We start from the raw sequence: 13,873 nt of genomic DNA on the forward strand, positions 1-13,873 counted from the left end.
GCGCGGTATTTGTTTATTCGTTAATTGAGAAAGAGAGACTCGCACATCTATCGCACGCACGTGCAACCGTCTATTTAATATATATGTGTGTATATCTCCTCTCAGAGTCTCCTTCCTTCCTGGCGCGGCCCTCCCCCGGCCCAATACCCCCCGCGCCCCCCTCTTCCTCTCTTGGTTGCAACGGGGGGTTACGAGCGGGGAGAGCATCCTCTCCGCACTCCGCCAGACAGCGTTGCCGGCACCGCGACCGCCGTGCGCACGCGCGGACCGCCTCGGCGGTCCGCCCACGACGACGCCGCCCGCCGCCCGCCCCCGCCCGCCCCCGTCATCTCCTCCACGGGGCTCGTCAAACGCGCCCTCCCGCCCCCGGGACCCGAAACACCCTCCCCGCGAGTGCGTGTTCGGGGCCAGGGAAACAACACGTGTAGGCCACGCCGGTGGGGGTGGGTTCCTACGGGGGTGGCGCCCTCGATGTCATTCCCGCCCCCTCGATGGATGGCTCACCTTTCACGCTTCGCCTTGTGGGCAGGAGGAGGCACACCTCTTCTCCGGGTGAAGAGGGGGGCGAGGGGGACCTTACCCCCGCGACGGGAGTCGTTTGGTGCGGGGGAGGGATACTACCAGTGCCCTCCGTCGCCGTCGAAAGGGACCCCGGGCGCCCGCTGCCCTCCCCTCCCTCGGAGACGGCGGCCGGGGATGAAGACCTGTTGAATGACCAAACAAACAGGGTTTCAGCAGCAGAAGGGTGAGGGTGGTGGTGTTGTGGCGTGGGGCGCAAGGGGGGGGGTGCGGCCCCTCGTCCCTGCCGGCTGGCCGTCGGCGTCGCGGTCTCCGGATATCGATCCATCAACGACCCCCGCACGCACGCACCGCCTTCATCAGCCCCGTCCCCGAACGCACACGCGTCCCTCCTCTGCCCCCGGTGTGGCACCACTCAGGAAACACATTGAGGGGGGGGGACGGCGGCGGAGGATGGGGGCGGGGAACACACAAACATGGGACTCGGAGTAAGCTCTTATATTTCCATTTTATCCCCCTTCACTCTTGGCCCTTGTTTCCCTCTTGCTCCGGGTTTTCACTTTGTGCTTTTGCCGTTTTTCCACCCTCTGTCATCCCATTCGGCATCGGATGCGTCCGACAATATTCCTACGCTTCATCTACGATTGCTCTCGAATGCATTGGCGCCTCGACTTATTTGTGCGCGGCCCGCAGGGAGACGGAGCAATTGCTTCCCCAACTGTGCCTTCCTCTGAAGACACGATGACAGAGAAACGAGCCGGGAAGATTGGCGGATTCGCGCATCTTGGTCAACGTCTGCGTTGATTAGGAAACGAACTAAATATCCCGAGAGAGCCTCGACAATGCTGCCGTTTGAATTCCCCAGGGAAAAAAGACTCCCACTGACTCCGGGGCAAACAAATGGCTTCAAAAGAAAACCGTAATATTGGTATCAGGTAGAAGAAGACACAATTCTAAAATTGGCTTCCATTGTATGTGCAAATAACAGAGTTATGCAAATTGGGAGGCATGGTAACCAGAAATGGCGAGGGCAAGTTAGTCACGGCGGCGAATAATCAGCTAATACTAAGGTTCTAAGGACTAGTCCTTCATTTGAGCTTCTCCCCTCCCATTCCCTTTAAGAGAAATGGCACCATATTCCGGCCCACGCGGTCAGTTCTTCTCCAGATCAAAAATCGAGGATATGCTGGTTGCTCTCACTCTAAGTATCATCTCTTCCCTGCTCTGATTCTGGGAGCGTAGAAACACCTCCTCTCGCTTCTCTGCTCTCGCACTCCTAAATTAGTCCTCGATCATCTTCATTCTTTGGAGCGGAAAACTTTTTACTCCGAAAAAAATTCAAGAGATTACATATTTTATTAAATAAATGTTCATTTGATGAAAACGAAAAAGTTTTTTATCAATATTATCAAACTGTTTAGCCCTATTAGAGGTAATGTTACATTTATCGGATCTCTAATTTATGTATTCATTTACGATTTCAGTGTGAAATATTTCACTCCCACGTTAATACTACTAATAAAGTGTCAATATTATCAAATTCTCCGAAGAAAATCTAAATTTAATACTTTCAAATTAACAACATACAATCTCTGCACGGGGAAACATTGTTTTCCTAGAGAGTATTTCGAATCCTTTCCTCAACATGTCTATAACACAGCTTTAGTCAGCAGAGCCACCAAAGCTTCGAGTCCACCGCGAGTTTCCAACAGTTTCGATGCAAAACGTTTTTCCCACCAAATCCCGCGATTCCAGTTGCACTGAGAAAACGATGTCCGCCTGCGCGTGTGAGGCGCCACAGTCGAGGGTCAAACGGACGCTTTAAAACAAACTAGCATCCCTTCCGAGCAATCACGTTCTTAACTTGGCTAAAAACTATCACGCAACTATTTAGGATAAAAACTGGTTGATAATTTCCGTAACTTTCGACAAGAACGCACCCGTATTTCCGCCTATATAATATTTCGGGAGTTCTTCATCCGCAGCGTCGAGAGGAAGGGGGGGAGGGGGGGGGTTGCCTCGCCCGCATCGGCCGGCCGGCCCAAAGCCGATGCGCGGGTCATTAATCCTCTTGCGACAGCAGCTTCGGAGGCGATCTCGTTGGCTCTGTAACTGGCTTAACAGGCACGTAACTTTTGAAATAGAGAGTTAGATGCTCGTTAGATTTCGAAGCGATAACATTTTCTATTTAATATCATCATCTAGTCGTTACAAATTTAAATTAAACAACAGTGTCCATGATCAATTGAATATGCCACATATTTTACATATACTGTAATCGGGAAACTTCGCCATCTATCCCGAGATCGATTTGGCGTGGCGCTCGATCCTCTCGGGATCCGCCGAAATGATTCATTGAGATGATACACGAATTAATATTACACCTCAAAAATATAATTGAGTGACATTTTTTGCAGTGATTATTAAATTATTTTGGGAGAAAAAGAGTTTGTTAGATCCGCATTGGCACCATCTCAAAAAGGAATTAACGGCAGAATGAGGGGACTACGTGATCACTCGCGCTAAAGGTATTACTTTGGATCATCGACAACAGGATGAAGAAGAGAGGAAGTGAATCTCAAGGCTTCCACGACGTCTATCGGGTGGCTTAAGACATACATTTATGCCGTTCTAATTTCCGGAACAGGGAGTTCCATTTTTACTTCTGTTTTCCTAAAAATCAAAACATTATACATACGATAATGTATGCAATTTAAAAGGGATATATTGTCGCTTTCAAGTTAATAATTTAGCACCGATATGTCATACCATTTGAGGCATGCAGAAACCTAGCTGTCCCGCCCTCAAAATGAAAAGCCTGGTCTCTTGAAACGAAGCAGCGGGCGTGGACCATTCTGCACTTACTAGAAGAGCGTTGAGGATGCCAAAATTCCATGGTTCTGAAGGCAAGGCATCACGGGAGGGCATACTAGGGCTATGGCGATCAACGCCGAATGAACTCTTGGGAAGTGCTCGGAGAGGTCGCGACGGAATTCACGCCTACCAGACCAGACCAGACCATTGGAAGTAATCCTATAACTACTCCTTCGGATTCACATCCTTTAGAGGCAGAGTTGGTATTTGTGTTGTGGTAATTTTTAATAAGGTTGGTAGGGTGACAGGATAGTTCAGTTGTCTTGTTGTATTTCAATTACTTTCTTTTTTTTCCTTCCTTTTTTATTATTTTTTTTATTATTATTGTTTTTTATGTTTTTTTTTCTTTTTTTTCCGTAGAGTTTATTGTTATAATTTTTTTTTATTAATTAATTCATATATATATATATATATTTTTTTTTACTTAGGTGAAAGCTCATTTATTTGGTAGTAAGGGTGAAGTGAGGGATACATTTCTCAGGTAGGATCAGGTGGGAGTAGGTTAGGGATATCAGGAGAGCCAGGCCCTTGTCTCGTTTTAGTCTTTTTCTGCTGAGGAGTTTCCTTCGGTGGGGGGAAATTACGATGAGGTTGGTTAAGGGTAGGATGAAAGGTTATATTTGCCGGCAGGTTTAGGCGTCTCTTCTTTTTAGGGATGCACGTTTTAGATTTTACCAGTTGGTGTGGGTAGGGGTAAATTCCAGAAGGTAGTGACGAGGACCAAAGGTTTGCGATGAGAGGATTTTTTGACTGTTCAAGCGACTTCCTGTAACTTATTAGGGCGGCATAAATGGCTTCATTTATTGTTGGAAGGTTAAGTTCTCTGAAAACATTCACTGTTGGAATAAACCAGCGTGCTCCTCCAAGCCGGCGAGCAATCTTGTTCTGCCAAGTCTGTACTTTCTTTAACGCAAATGCAGGGGCTGTGGCCCATATTGGAGATGCATACAGAATTTGTGGAAGCAATACTGAGTTTAGGATATTCAATTTATTAGATAGAGAGGTTTTGGAGGTTTGAGTAAGAAGAGGATGTAAGGCAAATGCGGTGGAGCGGATTTTGGAAATTTTATGGTTGATATGAGGAACGAAGGATAATTTAGAGTCCATTACTACACCTAAAAATGTGTGGGTTGGTTTCTGTGGGAGAATTTGTTGATTTAAGGTAAGATAGGTATTGTTATATTTTGTCGGGTGTCGAGTAAAGCATACTTTGGTGCATTTAGAGGGATTTACAGATAATCTCCACTCAGCAAGCCAGGACTCGATTAGATCAAGGTGTGCTTGCAGAGCGTCAGTGGTTTTGTAAGGCCACCAGCTCTGGGCTGCTATGGCTGTGTCATCGGCGTAGAGGAATAGGTGAGTATCCGGGTGGATGGGAATGTCATCTATATAAATGTTGAACAGTAATGGACTTAGGACGGCACCTTGGGGTACGCCTGTGTAGATATTATGGTATCTCGATTTGTAGGAATGGTGGGAAATGGAAAAGGTGCGGTTAGATAAGAAGGATTGAATCAATTTTAAGAGGTATAACGGGATGTTCTTTTGGCTCAGCTTGTAAAGCAAACCTTCATGCCACACTTTGTCAAATGCTTGGCTAATGTCAAGGAATACTGCAGAGGTTACAAGTTTAGTATTAAAACCGGAGGTAATCAATTCCGTAAGTCGGTTAATTTGGTGAACAGTGGATGTTTTGGCTGTGAACCCAAATTGTTCGTTTCTGTATAGTGGATGAGAAAGTTGTTTGAGGCGGTTCAGAATGAGTTTCTCTAAGAGCTTACCAAGGGTGCAGGTGAGAGAGATAGGTCTGTAGCTGTCCACGTCGGATAGGTCCTTGCCTGGTTTGGGGAGAAGGATAATGTCTGAGGCCTTCCAAGCTTTTGGGAAGTACGAGGTTGCAAAACAGGAGTTTATAATGTACGTGAGGAAGTCAATGCATGGTGATGGGAGTAATTTAACAGCTTTTGTTGGTATACAGTCAGGACCAGAGGAGCATTTATTGGGAAATGATGCAATAGCATTGGAAACCTCCCTAGAGGAGCAAGTTATGGGTTCTGGTGTAGGGGAATAGAGAATGGCGGAAGAAAAGGTGATGATGTCTGTGTTTTTGGTTGGCATAGTATGAGGTGCAAAGGTATTGGTCATTCTATTGAGGAAGGCTTTTCCACGTTCCTTGTCTGAGTTTAATATACAACCATTGATTTTTAAAGGAGGTACGGTTTTTGTTGGATTTCTGAGTGTCCTGGCCATTTTCCATAACGAGTTGTCGTTTCTGGAAAGGTTGGCTATTTTCTCATTCCACTCCTGGGATCTGTGGTTTTGAAGTTCTAGTTTAACAATGTTGGATATTGCGTTGAATTGTGTTTTTAGGTGAGGTGATCTGGTCTTCTGATATAACTTTCGGAGTCTGTTTTTGTCTTTGATCAGGGAGAGAATGTGTTGGGGTAGGGCATGTGAGAGTAGGGGCTGGCTAGGAGTTTGTTTTAGAGAGCGGACAAGGGACGTGTTTATGTTGGAGGTAAGAAACTGTATACTGGAGTCTATAGATGCGTGAGTCAAGTTTACAACAGGAGGATCTGAGGGGAATGCTTCCGATATAATAGTTGAAAATTTTTTCCAGTTATGACCTTTAGCAGGCATAGGAAGGGATAATACCGGTGCAGTTTCAATGGAGTAAATGATTGGAAGATGGTCGGAACAATAATGGTGAATGACTTTAGAGGAGATAATGTAGGGGTAATTGTTTGATATAGCAATGTCTAAGATGTCTGAGGTGTCTACGTTGTTATGTTCTGAAATGTGGGTTGGTTCTGAAGGCGCGTGAATTGTGTAGTCAGAATCAGTAGCGAGTTCAAGAAGGGTCGAGCCTTTAGGATTAGACTTTTTACAGCCCCAGGAGGTGTGTTTACTGTTGAGATCGCCAAAAATGATAGTCGGAAGAGGAGAGTCAAGAATGTGATGGATTGAGTCTATGTCGGTCGATTTGGGTGGAATGTATAAGCTGTATATATTAATTTGTCCAAGTAAAGTGTGTAGGGAAATGCCTATGATTTCAAGTTTACTCATGGGAGAAGGAAGGTGTGTATGTTTAAGAGAGGACTTAATTAGAATGGCAACTCCACCACCTAGTTTGTGTTTGCTGGCATTTGATGTTCGGTCTAGGCGATAAATGGAGTAACCAGGTGTGAAGAGATGATGATTTGAAGCCAGTTGCGTCTCCGATAGCGTTATGATGTCCGGTTTATGTTTAGATATGAGAAGGTGGAGTTGCTCAAGTTTATTGCGGATTCCATTGCAATTCCAGGCCAGTAACTTAAGATGGGCAATTTGGGCCACATTAACCTTATTTGCAGCCATATTGTGACAATTGCTGAGCTATGGAGGTGAAAGCCTTCATGAAGACTGTACTGCGTTCGTGCGGGGGTGCTTTCGTAATATCGGCTAAGAGCGACACGGTTTGCTGAACAAGCTGAGGCCAATCAAGGTCGGGGGAGGACTCTAAGGTTGGTATCTGGATATGGGGAATATTCCTAGTTTCTAGGCAAAGAGGCGGTGTATGTGGGTTGTTAAGAGAGGTTGTAGGTTGAAAAGGGGAGGAAAGGTAAGAGGTGGATGGTTCGGGGATGTCATTCCGGTCGGTATCTTGGAATTCAGGGGGAGGGGGGATGATGAAGGTTGTAGGAAGTGTGTCATTTGGGTTTAGATCAGGATATGGGGGGAGGGTAACATCTAGAGGCGGAGGTGGTGGACAGATGGGAGGTGTAGCTAACAAAGCGGAGGTTGTAGAGGAAGGTATCGGTACTATTAGGTTATCGATTGAGCATGAAGCCTGTCTTTTGTCCCAGTAATTTTCAGGGGGGGGAGCGGGGTAAATTGTAGACGATTGGGTCAGAGTTGGAGCTGAGATACCCAATTTGCTAGCTTTCGCCTTCAGGAATGTGGGGCAGCCTCTGTAAGTTGCGGTATGAGCACCGCCGCAGTTACAGCAGTAGAATGGACTCGAGGGAGGTAGCGGACAATTGTTTCTAGAATGATTACCACCACATTTTCTGCATCTCAAGGGAAGGCGGCAATAATTCCTTGTATGTCCAAATCTTTGGCATTGCACACATTGCGCAGGATCAGAGGAGGGAATGAATTCAGAGATCGAAATATCAATGCCACAGTACGTTTTTAAAGCCAGGAAGTCGCTTTCTTGCGAATTATCCTCCAAGGTGACTTTGACAAAGAAGAAAGGTTTGGGATGTTCAGGGCCTGATTGCATTCGTATTATACCTTTAGTTATAAAACCATCCGATTCAAGGTCTCCGGCTATTTGGTCTAAGGGAGTTACGGGCGGGATTCCTTTGATGACGAAGGATTTCATTTTCTCGGAGGGAGTTGGATTGGTAAAATAGGGAAGTTTGTTGGTATCTAGGAAGGAACGTATTTTACGGTGATCATTCGGACATTGAGGATGGATAAGGATGAAGGATTTATTGTAGGAGATCTTGGGTTGGTAGCTGGTGATAGTTTGGAGCTTCAGGAGGTATTGCTGGTATGCGGTGGAGGCGGCTAGGCGAATAGGTGGTAAATTTTTGGCTGGACGGTCTTGCAGCGCACGCATATATGTGTCAGGTGACAGCCAATAAACAGCAGGACCACCTCAATAATACCACCTTTGATAATCCTTGGCGACGCGAAGCAAGTGGCCGTCGGGGGTTGCGGGGGTTGGGGCACGGACCGCGGATCGAGGCGTTGAATGCGAGTCACGGGAGGATGGGGCGGGGGGGAGGCGAGCGATCCACACCCCCCGCCCTCCCTTCTCCGGCCGGTCGATCCCCCGCCGGCCCTCGCAATCGGAGCGGCAACATCCCGATTTTTCGCCGGTCGGCTGAACTCTCGTCAAACATGTAAAAATATTTCGCTAGCCGACCTTCTCTTCTTCCTCCGGTCCCTCGTAATGTGTTTGTGCGTAGGATGGGGAGGGCACGAACTAATTTAGGGAAAGGCGAGGGAGGTTTTTTCACGCCTCGGGGAAATGAAGCGTGCTCAGGGATGCTTTAACGCCAAGCAGCTCGTGTTCCCTGGGCGAGACGGGCCCTGGGAACTCGCAAGGGTGTAGTCATTCGCCAGGCACGCGTGTGCAAAATCGCACGCTGAGCTTCAGAAATGCGGTGACGTGATATTTTAAAACTCCCCATTCCACACGCCGAGGAATCGCCTTTCATCCACGAACGAGCTTAAATCGCATAAGCATCCAAAAGTTTTCAAACGTGAGGGAAAATATAAACCCCGTCCACCTTTTTACGTTTTTAATTTAATTTTTATTTATTTCTATACTCTCACCTCATCGACACAAACAGTAGGGAAAGATTGTTTTCTCATAAAATACCACCCGCATACACCATAGTCTATTCTGCCTCGAGTTCATCGAATCGCAGTCGACAAAACGATAGCTTGATTCCAAGTGCTTGTTTGGCGCGTTGGAGCTGGTTTGGGGTTCATTCCTTCGGCTGCACGTGATTCGGCCAATTTTCGAAATAAGTTGGAATATGTCCTTACGTAGCTACCACATCACTGGTTCTCCTGATAATTTGGCTTCCATAAAACACTACAAGGTTTGTATAAAAAGTATCGGTAACAATTATTTCCTGATGTGTGCGTGAAGTGCTGAATTCCGTTGGCCGTCGGTTGTTAAGCGTGCGCACGATCGCAGATCGTATTATTGGTGTTGATAAGATGACAGTGCACACACCATTATCACTGCTAATTTGGCGATGCGAAAGATCGAAAGCGCTAAACTCGTCCTGAAGGTCGTCCGTCCTTCGAGACAGAAGCAGTGTCGAGTGTATGTCTCCTTGCGAAGACCTTCTGCACGACATCGTGGCGATTCCCTTTAGCGTCCCGACTTGGCAACAGCAGACTATTTCCTCTATCCAAAAGTGAAATCCTCCCTCCCTCAAAGGACACCACCATGGGACCCTAATTGCCGTAAATGAAGCTTGCACGGGTACCCTGAAGGATCTGCCGGAATCCGCCTACCAGGGTCGTTTGAAAAGCCGCTGGCAAAAGTGTGTCGACGCTCAAAGGAAGAAGTAGTTTGAAGAATGTTGAGAAGCATTTTAGCAATATCTGAAATAAACCTAACCATCCGAAAATTTTCTCAATACTTTCAATACATGTATAATAACCTGAAAAAATGTATTACTTTATGTTGCTATTAAAATGTCGTAATTGTGCGAACAGCCCGCCTCCAACATTAGGGTGACTTAGGACTAAGATAGATGTCCTCTTCCGCAGAAAAACTTTTAAGCAACAGAAATACCCTTCACTCACGCCGAATGGCTGCAGTTATTCAGTGTTTCCGCTGAAGGACGGACATTAGCACACAAGGGGACAGGTTGGATGAAATATTCCATTGAAGAACCATATGTATGGTTTTTCAATCCATTTCCAGTTTTCCATTGACATTTTGAAAAGGACGCATAGTGATATATAAATATTAATGTCAGTAATCAATAAATATTCACATATTTTGCACCTATAATGGCTACGCTATTTCGGAGGTATATTAATATGTTCCGAGATGCTTTAGGACGGCTGTTTAGCGACAAACAGGAAAGCGATGCCCTCGCCCGCCCATCCGCCTTTGGTTGGGGATTGACGCGCACTCTCATTGACGCAAAATGCCACTTAGGTTTGAAATCCAGCAATATAACATAGAAATATTGCGCATTTTAAGTTTACGATAAAATAATTACGAGAAACGCCCGAGCCCCACCCAATATACATCAGGGCCATTCCTATTTTCATTAATATCTCTAACCTCAGCCGAAAGATCTCGAAATTCACAACCTAAGGATAATTTCTGTTCTTTTGGGAGGCACGTTTCTTTTTACAACGGAGTTTAATCCAAGGCTCCTTTTCCTGAACACAGAAAAATCAAAATATTTAATATTTCCCACACCGAAATTATATCAGATTTTCATTTCCAATCAAAAGACTTCATGGCCCATTTTTAGAACTGAATTCGCATTATATTTAGCACAAATTTAGCATTAAGTCGTCCCAGTTCGACCAGACACGTGGTCTCCAAGTGCCTCCCCTTTTTCACTTCAGTTTAACATAGCCGCCCGGTCTCAGGAGGCAATCCACGAAATCATTTTTGCATTCCATTTACATTAAGCACATCCTACGAAGTACAAAATGCCCTCAATTGTCGTTTGATTGCTAGTTGGTCAAATTTGATTTGCCTTATCTCACTTGATGTTTATGGCTGGATTTTAACGAGCAGTTCAAACATTTTGAACTCAGCCGATTATTTGGCTCATGCTCTGGCGAGGCGGTTCGCATTGAAAATAGTATTTTTGAGCCACAAATGGCATTCACGCAATTCAGCATATTGACACAAGCGGCGCTGCAAATTTGGAAATACACGAGCACATTGAGTGGATTCATCAAAAACGCCCGTTATCGCACACAAGTCTTTTGTTTCCTATTAGTTTTTTTAATGGAGCTCAGCCCAACGCCCGTTCATTATTCCACCTCAGTAAACACAACTCTAAATCTGTATTGCAGGATGCTTAAAAAAATGAATGCACGAGCATTAATTAAGCGAAGTACAGTTGCACATAAATTACGCATTTATGCAAACGATTTGCAAATTCCGCGGTTTCTGTTTGGTATGCGCGCATCAATAAAGTCCGAACATTTTATCTTAATGCTAGAGTGCATGAATTTATTTCAATGTACGCTCGATTTTTAAGTGAAAAACAGTTTGGCAAACATGGCAGCTATTAAAATGTTATTACCGTAGAGTCACAACAAAGAGAAGCAGCAAAGAAAACATCACACTGCACTCGTAGTTTTTCATCAATTCTGTGCCATGAAAATATCTTCTGAAATGAGAATAAATTCCTATATTTCAGGTTCTGATTGATTACACTCGTGCCAGCATGGAAAATATTCTGCTTTCCACGTGAAACGATTGCCTTGAATATTTTAATGTTAACAGTGAACTTGGACGCCAACCGATATGGCTTTCGGTTTCTCAGAGTCCCGCTGTTTTGATTGAAGCCACACTGCGCATGGCTCAAGTACATTAATTTTCTGCGCTTGGCTAATCGCCTCATTAATGTATGTTGGAGCAATAAATAAGGGACTCCAAAGAAATGTATGTACCGCGAGGTATATCAAATATTTTAGCCGCATACTTCGAATCCTCTCATCCACCACTGAATGATATTCTCTGATTTGGAATGGGATTATAAGTTTACGGACTTACATTACCTGCTGCTAAATGTATGGGAATAATCTACATGAATTCTTTAAAACGGTCACGAAGGGTGACATACACCTTATCAGTCTGGGAACGGTGAAGTTAAAAAATAATTTCTTGAAGTATTACTATTGGATTTTGCAAATGTGAAGCGTTAAATATTGTTTGCGTGGATTAATAATTAAAATGTTCACGAACTTTAAAAACCTGAAACATGCATTAGGCAAGGAAGGAGTATTAGCGATAGGTGGCTCACCTCCAGGAAATATTTCTGTGAAATTTTCAATGTTTTTTTTGGCAAAAACGCATTTGAAAACGTGAAACTTACTTATAAATTAAAAAATACATTTCTTTTTAATGCAATGCTAAACATTGTAGTAGTTTTCTTCCAATCGTCATATTGGAATGTATTTTCTATAATGAAAACCTAGAAGTGACATAAATCAACTATTTGATGCAAGGATAAATGCCAACTGTTAAATTATTAAAGCGGCCAAATGGCTCTTTATATTCTCGCAATTATTCTCTTTTAGCGACACGCGATGCCTTCTTAGCCGGTGGCCTTCATGGCTTCGCCCGCCTTCGCGCCCAGCGGCACCTGCCTGCTTCTGCTCACGTAGATCGACTGGCGCATCCAGACCGAGAAAAATTAAGTACACTGTACCTCAAGGGAAATTTGAAAACCGTTCAGTTGCATATGCTAATCGCCCATTTTGAGGAGACAACATTTATCAGTTTCTTTCAAAGTTTAAATCGGTACAAATAGCGTTAAACAATTACTTTTCTTTTCTCAGTCAATTGCATCGACATCCCCATTATCATCTTTGTGGGGTAGTCACTCCTCCATTGCCACTGGCAAGGGAAGTCAACGGCATTCACACACCACATTGTCAATGCTTCCGCATGCCATTTATAACGCCCTGTCGAAACGCCAGAGCTTCATTCCTGTAAATTGTGCTCGGAGACATCAAATTCAAATTCCTTACCTCGCCGATGAAAATTATTTATCCTGCTAACTATTCACCGCGAATCTACAGTCATCTGAGTCATGTTACTCCCCAAAGACCCCCGCCTCCCTGCCCCCGTCTCCCCCGTCTTCGGGCTTAATCCTGGGTATAAAATAATTACACCGCCAGCAATGCCATTTGAAAAGTAATTATTGTCGCATGCTGATTACGAGGTCCGGTGCGTACTACCTCCCAGAGCTTAAGGCTTCCGATTTTGCATATAGGCATTTATTTACTGCCAATTTAATCGCTATTAACTTCAACCGATGCGTGATTCGGTCATTTCAGTCAAATGGCTGCCAACTCGTTTCCGGGTTAAAAATCTAAAATAATAAATATTTTAAAATCCTGGTGGAATGAGAAAAAGGTTATTTATTCAAGAGTCGAAAGAGAATTGGTTGACGACAGGGCCGAGTAGTTGTATAAACTAGGGCATTGTGCGTTCCAAAATTAATGCACTTGAATTTCCCACGCCGCTCCTATTTGTTAAAGTGACATCAAACTACTTGAAGCAGGTGAAGTGGACGCGCTAAGCTTTGCCATGAAACCGGCAGTCTCAGTGCTCTCCAAGCTATGAAAGCAGCACAACTTCAGTTGTTGTAAACTTCTGCGCGCCAACCGTGTCACGAAAGACCAACCGAGCGGAAATGTCAAATGAACTTTTGAAACGCACTGAAAATGATCCTTATTATTTGGATAACATCATCACTGGTGATGAAACCTAGGTTTTTGAATACGACCCAGAAACGAAACGCCAGAGCTCTGAGTGGCACACCGGCCAGTGCCCCAAGCCCAAAGAGGCATGAGTGAGCGAATCAAAAGTGAAAACAATACTGATTGTCTTCATTGACAGTAAAGGAGTGGTCCATAAGGAGTTTGTTCCTCAAGGACAAACAGTTAACGCTGCCTACTGCGTGTATGCGCTGGAAAGACTCCGAAAAAGGGTCATCAGACCGAGGAAAGACATCTCCGCTACCTGAAAACTCCACCACCTCCAACGTAGCGCCTTGCCACGACGCGCCATTAGATTGAGAGTTCCCGGTCACACACCAGGTGCCGACGCTGCCCCACCCCCTATAGTCATGCCACCGCCCCAGCAGACTGCGTTTTGTTCCCTCAGGGTAAGGCATCCCTGGAAGGAACCTGTTTTGCATCCATAGAAGAGATCCAATCAGTCGTGACGAAGACCTTGCGAGAGGTCCCCGAAGACGCC

The 13,873-nt window shown here is 44.9% G+C and overlaps 1 long non-coding RNA gene across 1 annotated transcript in view; it reads right to left on the minus strand.

The window, feature by feature from the left end:
- Positions 1–373: 373 nt before the first annotated feature.
- Positions 374–13,873, minus strand: part of LOC139688550 (uncharacterized) — a 339,160-nt gene continuing 325,660 nt past the window's right edge. Inside the window, exon 3 of the long non-coding RNA XR_011700769.1 lies at positions 374–704. This is a non-coding gene — a long non-coding RNA (uncharacterized lncRNA). The remainder of the gene's footprint in view (positions 705–13,873) is intronic.

This window comes from Hetaerina americana, unplaced genomic scaffold, assembly GCF_022747635.1.
Source record: "Hetaerina americana unplaced genomic scaffold, ioHetAmer1.1.p SCAF_20, whole genome shotgun sequence".
NCBI classification, from domain to species: Eukaryota; Metazoa; Arthropoda; class Insecta; order Odonata; family Calopterygidae; genus Hetaerina; species Hetaerina americana.